The sequence below is a fragment of the Phoca vitulina genome, unplaced genomic scaffold, assembly GCF_004348235.1.
Source record: "Phoca vitulina isolate PV1807 unplaced genomic scaffold, GSC_HSeal_1.0 scaffold39, whole genome shotgun sequence".
NCBI classification, from domain to species: domain Eukaryota; kingdom Metazoa; phylum Chordata; class Mammalia; order Carnivora; family Phocidae; genus Phoca; species Phoca vitulina.
The window spans coordinates 17,242,547-17,251,022 of NW_022589742.1; the positions used below are offsets into that span (position 1 = coordinate 17,242,547).

General features: G+C 36.8%; 1 pseudogene; it reads left to right on the forward strand.

The window, feature by feature from the left end:
- LOC116647126 overlaps positions 1-7,211 on the forward strand; it is a 70,736-nt pseudogene extending 63,525 nt beyond the window's left edge.
- Positions 7,212-8,476: the final 1,265 nt, after the last annotated feature.

An 8,476-nucleotide genomic window follows, 5' to 3' on the forward strand; every position in this document is an offset into this window, starting at 1 on the left:
TTTGGGACAGGCTTCCCTGGATGCCACTATTAACTTGCTATTTATTCTGCTTATTATGCCTACTTTACTTCTTACATATAAATGTTTTCACTTAGCCTTTATTATTTCAGGCACCTATCATTGGCATTGCTATCAAGGAGCCCCATTCTATAACAGCATCTCTTACCAGCAGCCATGACCTTTGGAGGATATCCAAAAGATTGTCAACAATGCTGGTGTCCTTCTCACCAGCAGATTTATTATTTTGAAAACTAAAACCCTCCCAGAGAACATAGTTGGTTGGTAGGTTTTTATCATCTCTATGTGGTATACATACTCTGGCAGTCCTACTTTTCTAAAACTTTTGATCCCTTCTACTGTCTTACGTGGGAATTCATTTATTTCTTATCTAGGATGGGCCATCACATTGCCTAAGCTTCAAGGGCCATCTTTTTTTTTTTTTTTTTCCCAAGAACCATCTTAGAAGTGCATTAGCACCACCTTCCAGAGTTACTGCTTTGTTATTAAAACTGATATTAACAGGCCCACCCTTCCTTGTTCAAATTATGTTGTGATTTGACTACAGTTATTTGTCTTAGTGGCCAGAAGCACTATAGATAAAGCCTGAAGGAGGGCATGTGATGTAATGAGTACTGGGTATTATATGAGACTGATGAATCACTGACCTCTACCTCTGAAACTAATAATGCATTACATATTAATTAATAAAATTTAAATATAAATAAATAAATAAATAAATAAATAATAAATTCATTAACAAAAAAGCCTGAAGGGACCTTTGAAGTTTTCTAATGCAGAGACCTCCACATCATCTCAAAAGAAGAAAGGTGTCAGACTGTAACAGGGAGCAGTGGACCACCTTTGCCGAATCATATGTTTCGGTGCAATATGGTGATTCAAGATTTTTAAGTCTGTTTCTTTGGATGTCTCCGTCTTATATCTCAGGGCCTCACTCCTTCCCAAATAGGGCCCTGACCTTAACATAGCAGCCATGCAAAGGCTGAGAGTTAAAACATATCTGGAACCCCACTACCCTTATAATTAAATTCTGAACCTGATTCTTATTTTTGTCCTCTGGATGTGAGAGATGAGAGTCTCTTTAGAAACTGTCAAAGAGGTCCTCACTTTTGCACTTTGCATTATATTGTTGATTAATTACCTTTCATTGTCTTTCTCCAATGTAATGATGTTACTCAACAGGAGCCATCAAATTCCATTGTCCTTATAATTACTGCTTTCCCCAAACTTCTCAGAATCCTGAGATACAGCACCCACCAGTGTATTCCTTCTCATTAGTATATCTGATTCCAGCCCATCACTGGTGAGATTATTTTTCTTTTACAACTGCACCTCTAGAGCATGATAGATACCATCTGTGGGGTCATTGCCTCCTGGCCAGTGAATTATTAAGATTCAAAATTCCATTTTAGATTCTGCTTCCTCAAATTACTTCAGAGGCAAACCCTTTTATGTTATGTTTTCTAGGATATGGGCATTAAGACTGATATTTGCATTCAGAGAGTATGTTGGTGAGTGCTATTGACAACAATACATAGAAGGGAGTGAGGGTAGCAAAACTGAGCAGTCATAAATTGAACTGTGTGGTTTATTTGCACAACAAGCTTCAGCTAATCCCATGCGGAGCAATTGACCTGGTATGGGTCTTCACAGTTCATGCAATTTGGATCAAGGGGGCTAGGACAATACCTCCCTCATTGACCAGTCACTGGATGCAGGCTGCTCCTAGCGACGCAACACAACCTTAGGCAATTTAGCTCCCATTAGCTGAGAAGAATATCTAGGAAGATCCCTGGCTGTGAGTCATCAGCAGGCAACACTCCTGGCAGCTGGGAGATAAAAATACATTGGTTCTGAATGGTGGGAACTGGGCAGTACAACATAGCCCTTACTACTATATTATAAATAGTCACAACACCTATCTGCCATGTTTTCTGTTTATGTTCTTTTCTCTTCCAGTTGAAATCCTTCTATTCCTGCTTGTAAATGCATTTTCAGACTGTTCATTGGCCTTGTATAAAATAAAAACTATTATATTGATTTTTTAATTGAATATTGATTATATTGATTTTTTTTAAATTCCACAACCTTGCTGACATTTTGTTTGTTTGTGGATTCCTTAGGATTTTCTATATATAGAATTATGTTATCTGTAAATGCATATAATTTTATATCCTCCTTTCCAATTTGGAGGCCTTTTATTTTATTTTATTGACTAATAGCCCTAGCAAGAATGTTCAGTATAATATTGAATAAGAGTAGTGAGAATGAACATCTCATTTTGTTCCTGATATAAGGGGAAAGCATTCAGTCTATCACTATTATGTATAATGCTAGCTATAGATTTTTTCATAGATGTCTTTTATGAATTTGAGGAAGTTAAATTCTATTACTCATTTTTGAGTGTTTCTATTATGAAGGATGTTGGATTTGGGCAAATGTTTTTTCTCTACTGAGACTATATGGTTTTTATCTTTTATTAATATGATATATTATATTGATTGATTTCTTCATTTGAACCAACCATGCATTGCTGGAATAAATTCCACTTGGTCATGGTATATTATTCTATTTCTAATTTACTGTATTCAGGATAGCCACATGCAAAAGAATGAAGTTGCGCTTTTACCTCACACCATATGCCAAGTTAAATAAGTATGGATTAAGACATAAAAGTTTGATTTAAAATTGTAAATCTCATAGAAGAAAACATAGGGGTAAATCTTCATGAATTCAGATTTGACAATAGAGTCTTAGATATGACACAGATAACACTAACAGCAAGAGATAAAATAGGTAAATTGTAGTTCATCACCAATGCAAATGCCTGTGGGGCACCTGAGTGGCTCAGTCAGTTAAGTGTCTGCCTTCAGCTCAGGTCATGACCTTGGGGTCCTGGGATCAAGCTCCACATCAGGCTCCATGCTCAGTGGGGAGTCTGCTTCTCCCTCTCCTTCTGCCCCTCCCCCCACTCCTGCTTTCTCTCTCTCAAATAAATAAATAAAAATCTTAAAAAAATACAAATGCTTGTGATTTGAAAGACACTATCAAGAAAGTGAAAAGACAACTCACAGAATGAGGAAAATATTTGAATATCATATATCTGATAAGGTAGGTTTTTTTAAAGATTTTATTTATTTATTTGTGATAGAGAGAGAGCAGGAGCAGGGGAGCAGAGAGAGAGGGAGAAGCAGGCTCCCTACTGAGCAAGGAGCCTGATGTGGGGCTCGATCCCAGGACTCCAGGATCATGACCTGAGCTGAAGGCAGATACTTAACCGACTGAGCCACCCAGGTGCCCCTAATAAGGTAGTTTTATCTAGCATATTTAAAAAACCATCATGACTCAATAATAAAAAGACAAACTTACTTTATTTTTTATTTATTTATTTTTATTAAGTTCAATTAGCTAACATATAATATATCATTAGTTTTTGATGTAGTGTTCAAGGATTCATTAGTGCGTATAACACCCAGTGCTCATCGCCCTCCTTAATACCCATCATCCGGTCACCCCATCCCCCACCCCCTCCCTTCTGTAACCCTCATTTTGTTTCCTGGAGTCCAGAGTCTCTCATGGTTTGTCTCCCTCTCTGATTTTTTCTCATTCAGTTTTCCCTCCCTTCCCCCATGGTCCTCCACACTATTCCTTATGTTCCATATATGAGTGAAACCATATGATAATTGTCTTTCTCTGCTTGACTTATTTCACTTGGCATAATCCCCTCCAGTTCCATCCATGCCAATGCAAATGGTAGATATTCATCCTTTCTGATGGCTGAGTAATATTTCATTTTATATATGAACCACATCTTCTTTATCCATTCATCTGTTGAAGGGCATCTCAGGTCCTTCCACTGGGGGCTATTGTGATATTGCTGCTTTGAACACTAGGGTTCATGTGCCCCTTCTTTTCACTACATCTGTATCTTTGGGGTAAATTCTTAGTAGTGCAATTGCTGGGTCATAGGGTAGCTCTATTATTAATGTCTTGAGGAACCTCCATACTGTTTTACAGAGTGGCTGTACCAGCTTGCATTCCCACCAACAATGTAAGAGGGTTCCCCTTTCTCCACATCCTCACCAACACTTGTTGTTTCCTGTCTTGTTAATTTTTGCCATTCTAACTGGTATAGGAGGTATCTCATTGTGGTTTTGATTTGTATTTCCCTGATGGCTAGTGATGTTGAACATTTTTTCATGTGTCGGTTAGCCATTTGCATATCTTCTTTGGAGAAGTGTCTGTTCATGTCTTCTACACATTTCTTGACTTGATTATTTGTTTTTTGGGGGTTGAGTTTGAGAAGTTCTTCATAGATCTTGGATACTAGCCCTTTATCTGTAATGTCATTTGCAGATGTCTTCTCCCATTCTGTGGGTTGCTTCTCAGTTTTGTTGACTGTTTCCTTTGTTGTGCAAAAGATTTTTATCTTGATGAAGTCCCAAAAGTTCATTTTTGCTTTTGTTTCCCTTGCCTTTAGAGACCTGTCTTGAAAGTAGTTGCTGAGGCCAATGTCAAAGAGGTTACTGCCTATGTTCTCTAGGATTTTGCTGTATTCCTTTCATCCATTTTGAGTTTAGAAACATTTAGGTCTTTCATCCATTTTGAATTTACAAACTTACTTTAAAATGGACTGAGCAACTGAATAGATATTTCTCCAAAACAATAAACTAATGGCCAATAAACATATGAAAAGATGCTTGACATCTTTAGCTATCAAGGAAATATAAATCAAAACCACCATGAGATGTCATATCATACTTAATATAATGCCTATAATAAAAAAGTCAGATACTAATTAGTGTTTGTGATCATGTGGAAAAGTATAAGCTCTCCTACACTGCTGGTTTGAATGTAAAATGCCTCAGACACTTTGGAAAACAGACTGAAAGTTCCTTAAATGATTAAACATAGTATTATCATATTTCCAAGCTTTTCCATTTCTAGATATATAACCAAGGGAAATGAAAACATAAGTCTTTCCAAAAACATATTCAAGATTTTTTTAGCAGCATATTTCTTAATAGTCAAAGATGGGAAAAATCCAAATGTCTGTTAACTGATGAATGAATAAACAAAATGTGCTCTCTCTAAGAAATGTATTAACCTTGAAAACAATATATAAAGAAAATGAAATTGGTCACAAAAGTTAACATATTTTATGCTTCCATTCATAATATGTAAAAGAGGTAATAAATCCATAAAGACAAAAAATATATTAGTGGTTGCTTAGGGCTTGTGGGGAATGGTCTGAAGATGTGCTGTTTGAAGGGTATGGGATTCTGTTTGAGCTGATGAAAATATTCTAAATTGATATCTATTATGTTTGTACCTATCAGTGGATATACAAAGAAGCATCATGTTATATACTTTAAATGGGTAAATTTTATGGTATGTGAAATTTGTCTCAATAAAGTTGTTTAAAAATAATTGTAAGAAGGGGGAAAGACAAATGTTCTGAGTGGTGCTGGAACTGAGTTACAGGAATCCCCACTCAGACCCAGACTTGTATCTGGTGCTTAGCTTCTCCCCTTACAAAAGGAAGGGTATTTTCATCATCCCATAAACATCAGATGAACAGAGCAGAAGAAACCAGTTCTCTGGGACAAGGACATAGCTTTGTAGCTTCACTTGGTACTAAAGCTTGGTCTCTGCTTCAAGTTCACAGGTTTATCAAAGCTGTTCATAGGTATAATTTGCCTTACTCTGCTTATGTTTCACCAAGCAGGACATGCATATGGCTCAGAAACCATACTCTTTAAAATCTCTCTGATATTCTCTGAGGACTATTTTTGCTATGGCTAGATTGTTACATAGGGGGAAATCATCCCTGAAATTGCCTCAGTGGGCCTTGGGCTCTCTGAAAGGAGGCAAGATTCACGGGTTGAGGACAGTGTGTTTAGGGGAATTGGGGACAACCTGGTATCTCTGCCTGAGTGTCAACATGAGAACTTTGGAATCCTGTGGTTGTAAAACATCCAGAGGTGCTTGTTGTCTTACAAAGTGACCCAGTTTCCTTTATTTTGTTGAAGTTTGGAAGAGCATACTGTAGAAATATTTAACACATATGTATTAGATATTCCAGCTATAATTTTTGACAATGGACCAAGACTCTGCAAAGCAGCCATATCTGGAGAGATTGGACCCCATCATGTCATCAGTTTTGTCATGGGGCATCCAAAATTAAATATGCTTTTGTCAGGAGCCTATTAGAAAAAGTACTTTATAGGGAAGAAACCCTGTACAAGTATGAAGTCTTGCATTTACACTACCCCCATGAGTGTGGACTGGTAATAGGATATGATGACAAGGAGAAACTCTGAAAGTATCTTTTTGAGTGGGAGCTGGAAGTAAAACCCTATCAATGGGCTGTGCTCATGACTAAATCCTTCTTGGACCCAAGAGAGATTTGAGAAAAAATAGCAGAAGTGATGTTTGAGACCTTTGATGTGCCTGCCTTCTACCTGTCTAACCATGCAGTGGTAGCTGTATAGCTCTACACAGCTATACAGCTCTACCTCTGTCATGGGACTAATGGTGGACAGTGGGGATGGGGTTCCTTGCACTGTCCCTATCTTTGAAGATCATTCCCTACCTGATGCTCTCACCAAGCTCTAAATGGCAAGGAAGGACATCACAGAGCATATCACCTGGTTCCTCCTCACTAGTGTGAGCACCTTCCCTCATATATTTGACAAGTCTTACTGGGTGATATCAAAGAGAAGCTGTGTTATGTGGCCTTGGAGCCAGAGAAAGAACTATGTAAGAGGCCAGATGATATCATGCCAACTGAGAGAATATAAACAGCCAATTGAGAATGTCATCTATATTGAGAACCAGCTGTACCAGATGCCTGAGATTCTTTTTGCACCTGACCAGCTGGGTATCCACAATCTGGGACTCTCAAAAACAGTCTCCAGCAGCATTATGAAAGGTAGCACTAAAATTCAGAAGAATCTTTTTGTGAAAATTGTGCTGTTTAGGGGCATTACTTGCTTCTCTGGGCTTGAGGAAAGTCTTATGAAAGAACCGGAATAGCTGGCTTCCAAAGGGACCCCCCATCAATATCACAGCTTCTTCTGATGTGTTTATCTGTGTGGATTGGTGCATCCATTGAGACTTCTCTGAACAATTTTAAACAGATGGGGATTATCTGTGAAAGTCTTAAGGAGTTTGGGAGATTTATCATTTAGAAAAGATGATTTTTAAAAACCTCACATGGTGGGGACAAGTCTAAATGTCAGATCATAGGAACACCAGTGGGAGGTGATATTGTTCTTCAAGCAAGATATTTAGTAAAAGTATTTTGCCATTTTGGGTTTCAGTTCACTCTTGGTGGCACATTGTTGTAACCACTGGTGTATAAATATCAGTGTCTCCACTTTCAACTCTTTTGGGTATATATTTAAGAGTGGAATTTCTGGGTCATATGTTAATTTTATGTTTAAATGTTTGAGGAACTACCAAAATGCTTGGTTAGCAGCTGCACCATTCATTTTACATTCCCAACCACAAAGCATGAGGGTTCTTTTTCTTCACATATTTGCCTACACTTGTTATTTCCTGTTTTTGAATAATAGCCATTCTAAAGTATATGAACAGGTATCTCGTGTTTTGATTTGCATTTCCCTAATGATTAGTGATATTCATTATCTTTTAATATGTTTATTTTCCATTTGCATATTCTCTTTGGAGAAATATCTATTCAAGGCTTTGGCCCAATTTTTAATTGGGTTGTTTGTTATTTTTGTTGTTGAGTTGTCAGAGTTGTTTATATATTCTGGCTATATAACCAAAATCATATATGTGGGTTTTCTTTTCTTACTATTTTTTTTGGATTGACTTTTCACTCTCTGAACAATGGCCTTTGATGCATAAGAGAATTTAATTTTAATGAAGTACAATTTAACAATGTTTTCTTTTGCTACATGTACTTTTGGTGTCATTTCTAAGAAACCATTGCCAAATTGAAGGTCGTGAATATTTGCCCTTATGTTTTCTTCTAAGAGGTTTATAGTGTCAGTTTTTAAGTTTGTTTTTAATCCATTTTGAGTTAATATTTGTATATGTTATAAGTAATCTAACTTCATTCTTCTGCATGTGGAGATCTAGGTTTCCCAAGGTCATTTGTTAAGAAGACACTTCCAATTGTATACTCTTGGCAGCCTAGTAGAAAATTGATTGAATGTACACATATGGACTTATTTCTGGAATATATATTTTATTCCATGGATCTGTAAGCCTATCCTTATGCCACTACCACACTGTTTTGATTGCTACAACTTGGTAGTAAATTTTGAAATTGGGAAGTGTGAGTCTTCCAACTTTGTTCTACTTTTTCAAGATTGCCTTGGTTATCCAAGGTCTCTTTAAATTCCTTATGAATTTTAGATTATGTTTCTCAATTTCTGTAAAACCACCATTAAGATTTTAATGAATCTTAAATTATTAATGTTGA